Source organism: Sciurus vulgaris, assembly GCF_902686455.1.
Source record: "Sciurus vulgaris genome assembly, chromosome: 7".
Classification (NCBI taxonomy): Eukaryota; Metazoa; Chordata; class Mammalia; order Rodentia; family Sciuridae; genus Sciurus; species Sciurus vulgaris.
Window position 1 is genome coordinate 148,288,200 of NC_136467.1, and position 13,230 is coordinate 148,301,429.

Below are 13,230 nucleotides of genomic sequence, written 5' to 3' on the forward strand. Positions count from 1 at the left end.
AAAGGCGCATACAAATCAAACAAAAGTCTGCATAAATAATAACTTCAAATTCTTAAAGCCACCTCTTCTCAACAGTTCATGGTTTCTTTGGTGACTTCATGAATATCTCACTGCCTTATAAAGTCTATAGAGTCTAAAATTCCTATTGTTCGTGTTTTTTATTTATTGGGCCTTTGAATTCCATGAGACTGGGTTGAAGTCCGCTCATTCATAAGCACTGCTTTTTGGTCATCTGTGGTTAGAAGCATGAAGGAGACTACTGTGCACTGGGTTCTACTGGTTCTCACTGAAACTTCCCAGTCTTTTTTTTTCATGGATCCCACATTTAGTTAGTTGTGGACTTTTCTGCCTCTGGAAAGTTTCCCCAACCCACCCCTCCTGCTGCCTGGCACAGGCCTTGGTCTTTTGCCGCTGGTCTATTGTAATCTCCACTGGCCTCCAGGATTTCCCTCATCAGAACTCTCCCCACAACACTTTGGCCTCATGGAAATATGAACCTGATCACAGAAGTCACAGGACTAAAGATGAAACCCAAACGCTTTACACTATCATTCAAGACCCCTTCCCTTTCCCGTATCACCTGGGGGCATCTCCTTCCCAGACCACCATCTCTGCTTCCTCCTTCCAGGCCTGTCCTGACGTCACTTCCTCTGGGAAGCCTTCTTCCCCTCCTCCCCTCTGGGCACCATCGTTTTGGCTTTCTTGGTGGCTTCGCATAAGATAACCCACTCAGCATCGGGATCCAGGGCAGAAGTTTGTGTCTGTTTCTACTGCGGGGTCTGAGCCTTGAGGGCAGGAACCCCTCATCCTCCAAACCCAACTGAAGAGCATGAACTCGACAAGTGCTTTTTAAGTAAGAGCCTGTTGCGAGAGGCTGTATCTTCTTGAAGGTAATCACAGAACTAATTTTGGAATTTGATGTCTGTTGTTATTGTTGTTTTCATATTATACTTCTGGCAGTTTGGGGGATTGAAAATTGTGTTTTGTCAGGGCAAAGCCACAAGGTACTCTTACTGCCTATAAATGGCAGTGTTTTCCATGAAGGCTATAGATAGACCCATTAAAGAAAGTAGATCCTGTGGCTTGAAGGGCCCCTAGGGACAGGCTGGCTCAGTTCTCTCATTTTACAGATGAGGAAACTGAGACCTATGGAGGTTAATGGTCTTGGCCATAAGAATGGAGGAGGAAAATAGAATAGAGATCTTCTTCCAATTAAGAACACTTTTCATTAAATCAGAGCTTTAGGAAATAAAAGCTGTGATTAAAACGTCTGCCCATGCTGTCTTTTTCCCAGGTAACTGCCTTCAGGAGCTCTAGTCATCGCTGAATTTGTTGCTTTTGTGGTTAACTTCTGCAACTTCTGCTAGATTACGCCTGGCCCATAAATATTAAGACGGAAATGGATCTCATGTCTTTTCTTACCACGTGTCATCCAGAGGATTCTGGTGACACGAAGTTGAAGGAAAGTGTCCCCTGAGCTTGGAAAGATCAGCTCAGTCCCAATGAGAAGCCATACAGAATTGATGAGGCCAACTGCAGACAGGAAATCTGGAAAATCATGGAGATCATTTGAAGTAATGTGGCTATCATGTCACGGAAGTGTGGCCAGATCACGATTTCACTAAGCTGATGGATTGTATTGGACCAAAGGGGATGTCATTAAAAGTGGAAATTAGAGAGTGTTTGTGTCTATCCAGTATTATCCAAGGGAAGGGACACTAAGTCTGAGATCCATGCACAGCAGAGTCACTGGAACATTTCACTCTGTGACAGTGCAGATTGATTCCTTCCCTGCACTGTTCCTTGGCCTAGATAAGATATCAAAAGGCCATCCAGTCACCCCTTCCTGTTCTGATTCTTTGCTCCCCAAACAACCTTTTGGTTCCAGATGGGCTTTTCTGATATTGAAAGGGGGTGTGTAGATGATAAGATTTAAGTTTTCCACTACAAGAAAGAAATGGCTCCAGTTACAAACTATTAACTTGGCTTTACCGTCCGAGCTTCAGTTTCTTCTGAAGTGGGTTAATGTCAACCAGACCTTCTCATTCTGGGTAACACTGGAAGAAAGCAAATGTCCAGATCTGCAAAGTCGCAGACCAGGCTTTGTAGAGTCTTGATTGCTACAGGACACTGCCACTGATTGAGTAGGCGGTGGTCACTATGCATCTCTTTTCTCAAACTTCAACTCGGGATCAATAAGTACTCCAAGTTAAAAGGAATTCTTCAAAATGATAATAAAGGGAGTTGTTCTCAATTAATGAATTTTAATGAGAAGTTGATATATGCTTCTCCTTCTTTTCCCTTCCTGGGACCCAGTTTTGAAGTGGCTTTCTAGCGTATTATGAATGGGTTGCAGGTGTCCTGAGAACATGCGTCTCCTGAGCTACGGCACGGGAGGAACTGAGCTATGGAGCAGGAGGAACTGAGTGCCCCGAACTCTCCTCTCAACTCTGCATCTGTACTTCCCAGGGTCCTTATCTGAGTGTCCCCTGTACTGTGCTGTGACGGGGGAAAGACAGAGAAGCAGTGGTCACCAATTTTAACTCTCATGTGGGGGAAGCAGGACAATCCCACAGTGAGTCACCTGGCCATGGTGTTCCCAGAGGGAACTGGGCAAATGACACTGCTTTTCTCCAGAATTCCCATTGGCCCAGGACCTGAAACCCCAGGCCGGGCCCTTCTGCTTCCTCCGTTACAGTAGTATCTGTGTTAAGCTTAGTTTTCCAGCATCATTAATTAAACCACCCCTCCCAGGGAAGGAAAAGCTCTAGGAGCCAAATCATATTTTCCCTACCAGGAAACACAGATCTTGGAGTCTCGCAACTTTGCAGAAGAGCCTGTGGTATGTCTCATGCCAAGAGAGACTGGGCAGGTTTGAATCTTAGCACATGGACTAAAGACCACTAGACAAAAATGATTTAACACTCGATTCTCTGGTGCCATTTTTTGTCTTTTTATGTTGTTTTTTTCAAAAATAGAGTCAATGAATGAATAAATGAGTGAATGAATGAATAAATAAATAAACGGACTCCTCCTGGATATTAAAATGTTATGCAAATTCCAGTGTTTGGATTAGTCGGAATAAATATCTGGGAATGAAGTATGCAGGTTTGTTCCAATAGTGAACTTCCACTGGAAGACAGCCATCTTTCAGACAAAATCAGACTATGACCAACTGCAGAAAATTCTCCCCTAAACAGGGTTCACTTTAAAATATGAAAGCGAGTTTCCAGAAGGCTGTGGTGAAAGGTTACAAGCACAGATTAGAACCATGTAACCTAATGTCGGTCGTTGTAAAATGAAGAGGTCCTCTTGCTCTTAGGGAATTTTCTTTGTACTTTCTCATTTGCATTATGCCACCATTATCTATCTACACTAAATACTATAAATATTTTTATTTTATATGCAATTTTACAAATGTGTGGTATACTAATGTTATGTGTAACACAGAATCACAGCAATGAATATGAATATGAATAACATCAGGGTTAAATGTCTCTTCTTCCATCAAAATTTTAGCTCAGTAGAAACTTCCTGTTTGCACACGGATAACCTTACCTTCATATAACCCAAAGGGCATACTCAATAATTATATGTTATATATATATATATATATACACATATGATATATAATCAATTTATATATAACTCATAATCAATCAATAATTATATGTACACATAAAAATATGTTATATTCGTAAGTGAGGCATCCTTGAAAGACTATCAATTTTTTTTTCCTCAATAATTTTACCACTGTTCTAGGTGCAAAGATACGGGATTACAGAAAATTAAAAAAAAAAAAAAGAAGAAGGGGAGACTCTGAAGTTGTAAAAAGGATGATGCAGTTGGCAAAGGAGGGACCCCAGGAAGCAGAAAGGAGTCGTGTTGCAGTGCATGGTGGTGCACGCCTTTAATCCCAGCAGCTTGGGAGGCTGAGGCAGGAGGATCTCAAGTTGAAAGCCTACCTCAGCAACTTAGTGAGACCCTATCTCAAAATAAAAAAAATACAAAGGGCTGCAGATGAGACTCAGTGGTTAAGCACCCCTGAGTTCAATCCCCAGTACCTAAAAAAAAAAAAGGAAGGAGTTGTGTTACTTTCAAGTCCATGAGGATGCACATTACGAGGGTGCTCTGTTCGCCATGACAGGAATGTACTTCTAAAACTAAAATAAAGAAGACTCACTTTTTTGAACACCTATTAACTACCAGGCACTGTACTAGGTGCTTGGTGACTCTTTCCTCCTCATGGTTCTTGTTAGTACACTCGGCTGTCCGCGTCTGTGGGAGCAGATTCCACTGACCACAGATGAAAAATTCTCGGAAACACTGCATCTGCAGTGAACAGGTATGGATGCTTTTTCTCGTCCTTAATCTCCAAACCGTACAGGACTGTGTAACAGCTACTTCCACAGCCTCTGCATAGTATTAGGTGTTATCATCCAAAACAATTTAAGGAACCCAGGAGGATGATGCATAGATCCCATGAAATACTACCCCATTTTGTGTAAGGGACTTGGGCATCTGTGGATCTGGAGATCTATGGGGCCAACACCCCCCAGATTTTATTTGGTTATTCACATGTAAAGATGATGCTCAGGCTCACACGTTCCAAGCCTTCCTCTGCCTTCCTGAAGCCTGGTGATCCCAGCCCAGCCCTCGGATCTCAGCTTCTGGGCTGCGGAGGTTGCTATGAAGAAGCATCAGACACCTTTGCACCCCGCTTAGTCCCCTCTGCCCTGTGGCACTGTGCACCTGGCACTTGGCACAGTCGAGTGAAAAGTCGAGCTAATCTTTAACTTTTTTCTCCTACTCTTCTTGAACGTGCCAGACAATAAAAGCAGACTGCGACCTTCTCCGTTAAAACAAAGTAAAAGCTGAAATGATGACAGGGTCGTCCCAGGTGGGAACCTGCTGGGTTGTGCCCACGTGGGGTGTCCTCCTTCTCTGTCGCTCCTGCTCTGTGGGTTTTTCTCTTCCTTGTGGTCTGCTCCTTCTGGAAAAGCCTGCTCCTAACCTGTTCGTGCAACGCTTGGTTGGAGCCTGAGTTCTGAAATATCCCTGTTCTAGCAGCCAATTTGGAATCTGGGATAGAGTTTGTTCTTGGTGTTCTCCTGTCCATATCGGTTGGACCAAAGGGAGATCCATCTGGAACCCAGTTAAAGTCCTTCCAGATGGTAAGTTTGCTTCCAGATGGCACGCTTAATAGAAGGGAAGAAACCAGAGATGGCAGGCATCCTGTGCTAGGGGAGGCCCTGTGACCTTATTCTTCCAGGACTCTCCAGGATGCAGGATGCACTTGTGTGCTGTTGATTTTCACAGGAAACTGTCCTCTTCTTGAAGAGGACAATCTCACTCCTCTCAGACTGCAGTCGGGACCTTGGGAGATAGGGTGTTATTTATAGCCAAATTCTGATCATCCACAAACGCTCGCCTGCCTGAGCTGGCTGGCTGCTGCTTCTTTAGAAGTTCGGATGAACTTAAAAGCCACCATCAAGCTCCACAAGGAATCCAGGAGCCTCTCCTCTCTAAGTGCCACTTACGGATACAAGCTCGTATTTGGCTGGTCCTATGAAGTGGATGGCTTTCAGCAGACCTCAACTGTTCCTCTTTTAACTTAAAAAAAAAATGGTTATTTCCACTTACAAGATGAGCGACCTAATCAACATCACAGGCTGTGCCTCCTAAGGGACAACGTGGTGGGCTTTCCTTCGAACAGAAGGTGGACCCTGGACGTTTGGCACTTGGGCTCCTAAACAAGCCGTGTCAGGCAGAACACTTTCTAGTTGCGATATCCTTGTAAATGTCCTTGGCCCCAGACTTTTCAAAACGTGCCTTCATATGGCCTGGAAACTTCCATTCATTAAACAAATAAACAAATGGTCATTCAGTCATTCACTCATTTTATTGAGGGTCTGCTACGTGCCCAGTCCTGAGCTTGGTGCTGGGGACAGAGAATGAAGATGAGAGTGAACTGTTGGTGGGGCCTGAGTCATTCAGCTCTGTGTCCTTTCTTCTCCGCCACACACACCCTGGGCCAGTGGGGCTTCCGTGGTGGAATTTGTACCTCTGCCCTGAGCTTGCCCTTGCACCCTACAATCTCCAGTGCTGTCCGCACACAGGTCATCTCTGGGCAACTCCCAACGACTCCACAGGCTACGTGCACACGCTCACAGCCACTGGCTGTCAACCCAGGAACCCCAGAACAAAAGGTCTGGTCCTCGACTGAAGTTCTCAGAGGTCTGGATCCGCAGACAGGCCCAGTAGGTCATTCAACTTTGTTTTTTCCCTCCTGGCCAATTCCATCATGGGTCTTCCTTCACAGCTCAGTTGCCAATTGCACCATGGACAGGGCAGAGGAGAGATCATGAGAGGTCACTGAGTGCTCACCACCCTGGCGCCTTCAAAGGTCACAGCCGGGAGCTTGCTTGGGGACTTTGCAGTTCAGGGACCTGCAGATTTTAGGAGTGCGGGTTGCATAAGCTGAAGTAAAAACTGTGGTGATTTAGATAGGACTGAAGTTTATATTTGTGATATCTATGAAGATAGGGCTTGCAGAGCAAATGAAAGGAATTTCTGTCTTTTTCATATATGCAGTTCAAAACACAACAACAACACCCCAAGATTGGAAACTGGACATTGCAGATGAATGTGTGCGTTAAGACAATACAGCGTTCTCACGAGGGCCCTGGGGGCTCTGTCCACGTGACTCAGGTGGATGCAACTGCAAATCACTTTTATCTGTTTCTAAGCAAACATCTCACAGAAGCATTGGGCCATCGAAGGTCCACTCTGCATCTAAAAGGACTGGCTTTGGTGAACTGATGTCAGAAAGCCTGGCTCTTCACTAATTCAGACAGGTTCTGCCCCTGACGCAGGTGAAAGGATGAGACCGAGCTGTCATGGTGGAGAATGGGAGAGGTAGAAGGTGTTCTGAGGTCATTCAGCTCCTGAGCAGAGCTGTTCCTAAAGCTATTTTAGACCTGTGGCGGTGGATACAGTCATTCTGCTGTCCGTGAAATCATACCTCCTAAACGATGCCACCCACCTCAATTACACCGCATTTCTGCCAAGTACTTTAGCCTTCATTGAATGACACCCTCCACGGCCCTAATGTGATTACTTCCTGCTCTCAAATGAGCAGAGTGAGGCACAGTGAGGACTCGATTGGCTTCCTGCCTCCGCAGCCACTGGAGGTCAGCTGGGAAGGGAGTTCTGACAGGGCTGTTCTTCTCCCCGTGGTGACCCCCACTCCCAGGTGCCCAGAGGGTTTATTCTCCAGTTTCCGGAAGATGCCCTGCTTCCAAGGTATTCAGAACCCTGCCACCTGTTACAGGTAGGAGAGGAGCTAGAATAGGAGGTGAAAGGAAGGTGGGAGGCAGCAGGAAGCACCGCCTTCTGGAACTTTCCATCCCCACAGCAGGGTGGCGGCCCCTGTCCTCCAGACGTCCTGCTTCACTGTCAGAATGGAAACATGCCAAGGCCGCCCAGAGCCACCATTTCAGTGGGAGCTGCCACTGGCCCAGAAAGAGCACAGCCAAGTCTTGCTGAGGGCCTTTGAAATGGGCGACGTGCTGAGCTCTCTCCCAGTTCATCCTCACATCAACCAAGGAGGTCCCTGATGTCACTCTGCACAGCTGGTGGAGAAGGGACACAAAGCAGAAAGGGGGGAAGCCCCTCGCTCCAGCTCACATGGCCACGTCCCCGTCCCAGCTCCCGAATGGCCTCTCCTGAGAGCGAAAGATGCAGGTGTCTCGGCTCCTCAGTCAGGTACCACGGACCCGACTCGTCTCCCTCCTTCCATCTTCTCTCTCTCTTCTCCTTTTTGTGCACTGGGGATGGAAGCCAGCGGTGCTCTGCTACTGAGCTACATCCCCAGCCTTTTAAATTTAATTTTATTTTAATTTTGAGAGAGGGTCTTGCTCAGCTGCCCAGGCTGGCCTCCAATTAGCAATCCTCCTGCCTCAGTTTCCCAAGTCGCTGGGATCACAAGTGGGCACCACCAACCCAGCTGCCCTCTCGCTTTGTTACACAACTGAGTCCATGACAGACAGTCAGATAAAGCTGTACAAATGTCATCTCTGTGGACGCTTGGAGTCTCTGCCACTGTTTCTGGTTTTTAATCTTTATTTTGTTAGGGACGTGACACTTACTTGCCCAGGGTGCCTGGAGTCTTTCGTGGGCATGGTACATCATTCCCAGCACCTCTGTTGGCAGAGCTTGGGATTGTGTCTGAATAGGGGTGCCAAAGTCCAATGTTGAGGGCATAAAAGACCTGTCCCTCTTGAGTTTTTACTCATTTGTTCCACAAGTAATTTTAATGTGAGGACCAACTTGGTGCTTTGCATAATACTGACCAGCAGATACAGAGGTGAGCATTATGGGCTTGGTCCCTCTTCCATGGAGCTTATGGCCTAGGACAGGAGTTGGAAATCTGTAGCCAAGGACCAAATCTAGCTGCTGCCAAATCTAGCTACTCCCTGTTTTTGTCAATAAAGTTTTATTGGAACACAGCCATGCTCATCCATTTGCATATTACCTCTGGCAGCAGAGTTTAGTAATTGCTACAGAAATCATATTGTCTCCAAAGTCTAAAATATCTGGTCCTTCACAGAAAAAGTTGGACAACCCCTGTCCTAGGATCCAGCTGATTTTTTTAAGCTTGGAAATCTTTCTTTTAGATAGAACACCTGTTCATTCCCAAACCAGTCAACCACGATGGCTCTTTGGTAGAGTAAATACTAGCATTTACCCAGTGTTAGCTACCTGCCAGGCAGAGTCCCAAGCACTGCCCGTGTATTATTCTGTTACTTCTCACAATCGCATGTGCACCAAGCATTATTGTTTTCCCTATTTTATCGCATTATTTAATTAATTAATTTACTTTGGGTGCTGGGGATTGAACCCAGGGCCGTGCTCATGCTAAGCACATGCTGTACCGCTGAGCTCCAACCCCAGCTCCAGTTGCCCCCACTTTGGGGCTGAGGCCTGGTGAAGTCTTTGGGCCAGGGTGCCCAGCTAGAAGTAGCAGCCCTGGCAACCTGGCACATCCTCTTCTCCACACCTCTAGATTGGAATAGGTGGCAGGGTGGGGGCTGTGCCCCAGCAGATGAGAAAAGAGGAGGAAAGTCCGTGTCAGGCAGCGCTGGCCTCGTGGCGGCTGGGTCTGTGTGTAACCCTAAGAAAACCCTGGAGGACACATCTCCCTCTTGCTTTCTCTACTCAGGCTGCTGCCTGGAGAGGGGGCCAGCAGCACCTCGCCCCCAGCCTCCCTGCAACGAAGGTGCTTCTCAGCTGTGGACGTGTCAATCACTGGAAGCTGTTGTGAAACTCAATGGAGAAGTCAAAATTGTCAACTGATTTCATTAGAAAGAGGATAAAAACAAGGAAGAAGAGCCCCTCTGTATAGTTGACTCCTGTGTGACTTCACTGAGGATTCCCAAGACCCTAACAGGACCCTCTTCCTCTTCTTCTGACACCCCAAGTTCCTCCTTCCCACCCCAGAATATCCACCCCCACCCACCCCAATGAGTTCTTTCTTGAACATGAAGGCCTCCCTTGGGGCTCTTGACCTAATACTAGGATCACAAAAAATTATACCAGGGTGGCTCCTGTGTTCCAGAGGGAGGGCCAGTTTCCTGAGTTGAGGAAGCAGGTCAGGAAGGGTACGAGCCCTTCCCAGTCACTGCGGAGGCACAACCCATGTCTCTCAATCCTTCCCGTGAACAGAACCATAGCTGAGCAGTCTGGGAAGATTTGCTCCTGCCCTGAGGGTCTTCTCTGTGCCTCCCGCTCCTGGGAGGAAATCAGACCTGCCCAGAGGGCCTTCCCCTGTCCCGGGGGCTCACACTCCCAAGCTCCTCCTGCCATCTCTAAATGTGGGTGTCTGCCCCACCGACCCTTGACCCGAAGGCCCTGGATTACAGGTGCACCCTACAGGACCAGTTTCCGGGTGGCTCTTTCTCCTTTCAGACATCAGCCTGAGTTCTTGGTGACCCTTGGACAGAAGCTTCAGGAGAGCAAGCACATGCACTGAGCCGCGCCCCGGGGGACAGAAGGCCCCAGGAGCCCACTTCAGACCTGACCAGGTCTTCACTCTGGACTGTCCTGCAGAGCAGCGCCCGGGCTCTGTGCAAGCTCTGGGAGGCCTGTGTCTTCATGTGTGAGCGCTCCCCGTGTGGATTCCAGAGCCCCAAAATAGCCGTCTCTGTAGAATTAGCTAGACAGCCCGCGCTGGAGAAGTTAGGAGATAATTATGTCTCCCGTAAAATGAAGTTCTGCTCTTGGAGGGCCTGTGCCAGGTATATTTTTTCTTTTTCTTCCTATCTTGGCCATCCCATGCCAAGACACGTTCCAAACCACCCTTTGTTCCTGTTTCTCTCCTTCATCACATGAATTTATTCTCTCAGAGCTTAGGAACAGTCACATTAGAAGTACAGGTCTCGATTTCCACAAGAATTTACTTGGGACCTGCTTCCGGGCCCATGTATAACCTCTTGGCACAACATAATATTCTTGTCATCTGTTTTCTTTTTTTCTCTTTTTTTAAAGGCTCAAAGTAATAAAATTAACAGGTAGAAAAGTTTCAAGTTTTCTAGTTTAAATTGGTGCCAAATTGATTCAAAGTTAACATAGTTTTGAAAGGGTTATCTAATTTAAATCTCAAATGGCTCTTTGCAAATGTTTAGCCCTATTTCTGATCCCAGGTATCCTGTCAGTCTTTGAGAAGCAAAGATACCAAGGAAAAATAGGAAGATAAAAAAGAAGAAAATAAAATAGGAAGAAAAAAAGAAGAGGAGGAAAAAGGAATTAGAAAGTAGATTTAATCTATGTCCTATGTTTACTGTTTTTTATTTATCAGGCTTTTTTTAGGGGGGGAGTACTAGGAATTGAACTCAGGGACACTCGACCACTGAGCCACATCCCTAGCCCTATTTTGTATTTTTTTTAGAGATAGGGTCTCACTGAGTTGCTTAGCACCTTGCTTTGAACTCATGATCCTCCTGCCTCAGTCTCCTAAGCCATTGCGATTATAGGCATGCGCCATTGTACCCAGCTCTTTAGGCATTTTTATCAGTCCCAGAACAAAACAAACAAACAAACAAACAAAAAAACAACAGTATAGAAGAAATATTTGGACCCCTCCACTATCATGTCTTCTGACAGCATAACTGTTATAAGTGTCACCATGCACCATGGTTCAGTTGGAGCACTGCACAATTCTAAGGGGCACCATTCTTATTATAATGTATGCGTAGGAACCTAACAGCTGACATTCCTTCCCTGGCATTGAACCCTCTCCCTGTGTCTTCCCTCTCTGGCTTGACTGTACTCCGTCTGCCCACTGGACCTTTTTGTAGTCAATCTAGATCCAACCATGTGGCAGTCCAGGGCCTGGACTTCCGCCCACCTATGCCACTCTTCCGCTAGGCTTGCCTGGTTCTAAAGACGGAAACACGGAAACCTGCTCTGCTCCTGGTCGTGTCCAGTGACTTCTCAGCGCAGCCCTGGTTCCTAGCCGAGACTCCGCTCCCTGGGCCACTCAGGGACTGATTGCTTCTGCTTTTGTTTCCAATTCCACCGTGCCTGCAGAAGCCAGGTTTTCCTGTCCACCCAGTCCACTGTTGTCCCAGGTCTGTCTGGAGATGGGGAGGAAGCTCCTGGAATTCTGCCCCACTTCGAAGGCAGAGAAGGAGGAAGGAAGAAGGGCAAACGAGGTTTACTCCCCAAAGACTTGAACCTGGTCCATCCCTGTCCACCTTGTCCAGCGCGCAGGTCCTGACTCCTCACGCACTTCATCATGGAACTGGCGAATAGCTGAGTCTTCTTTGAAACCAAAGTGTTTTGAAGTGGTCCTTTTGTGCAAGTCCTCTTCCTCTGCGAGGTCACTAAGGGGGAGACCCTAAGTGCTTCTCGTCGCATGTACTTGCTTTTGCTAAAAATGCTGCCCGGCCACCTCTAGAAGCCACACCACCATGCAGAGCATTCGCGGGCTGCCTCTTGGTTGCCAGCCTCCCTGGCTCTTCTCTCTTTTCCCATTAGACTCCTTCTCTTTTCTTTTTCAAGCAACCAAGGGACGCTTTCTGCTAGAGCGGAAATGCACTGGAGAAAACATCTAACTCGGTTCTTTGCAGGGAGTAAAGGAGATGGTTGCATCTCCATGGTGCAAAAGAGGGAACGAGTTCAGACAGGAAGAAACTGGCTTCAGGTCCCACAAACTGGAAGAAGTCCTGAGCCAGTGGCCTCCACAGATGGTGTCTGCAAGGTAGACCCGCCCACCATTCAGAGCACTGAGATCAGCACCTTTCCGAGGACTCTCTCCAGCCTCCGCACGTGGCATCACCAGTGGGGGTGACCGTGGGGCTCCCCAGAGTGTCCCCTGCAGCAGGCTTGGATGGGGCCAGAGAGTCTGCGCAGCGGAGACGGGGATGCAGCCGGACCACACCGTGAGAACCACCAGTGGAGGACGACGCCTTTCTGGAGACCCTGGCCCACTTCAAAGTGCTGCCCCCAGGCCCTGGTTGGTTTCCCAGGAACTCTGGCCAGTGTTCAGAACCCCATGAGTTGAGAAAGCAGGCGAGCTGCACACGAGCATTCTCAGTCTTTCTTGGCATCTTCCTCCTGGCCTGGGGTCTCAGCACCCCCCTTCACCCTTCCCGCTCGACCTGGGGCTCTGCCTCCCCTGGGGTCCTATGACTTCATCTGCCGGGTGCAGGGAGGCTGGCCCCGTCTCTGCACGTGTTCGTGGCTGCTTCTCTCCCCGTGCCGACTGTTGAAAGTGTCGGCTGGCCAGCTGCCAGGCGTTCTTGCTCCTCTCCCACTTCCCCAGGGTGCCCAGCCTAAGAAGCTTATTTCTCTTCAAATAACCACAGTCCTGCTGGTTCACTGGCCAGATTTCTGATCTGGCCTGAGAGGCATTTGCGGGGCAGGGCTGACTCATACTTCATTCATTCAGCAGACTTCGTTGAGCACCTAATATGTAACTACCGCCCTGCTAGGTTAAGAGGTAAGGAGACAAATATGGCCCAGGCCCCTCCCTCCAGGGGTAGCAGGGCTCGTAACAAAAATCTCAGTTCAGTGCGACAGATGTGGGGAAATGGTATCCAGTGGGAGAGAGTCAACTCTGAGCTCCAGACTGAGCTGGCCAAGCCCCCGTTTCCCTGGGGCTCGGACCAACAGGATTCGCTTCATCACCGTCTGGCAGTACGACACTGATGGATATGTACAGGGGTG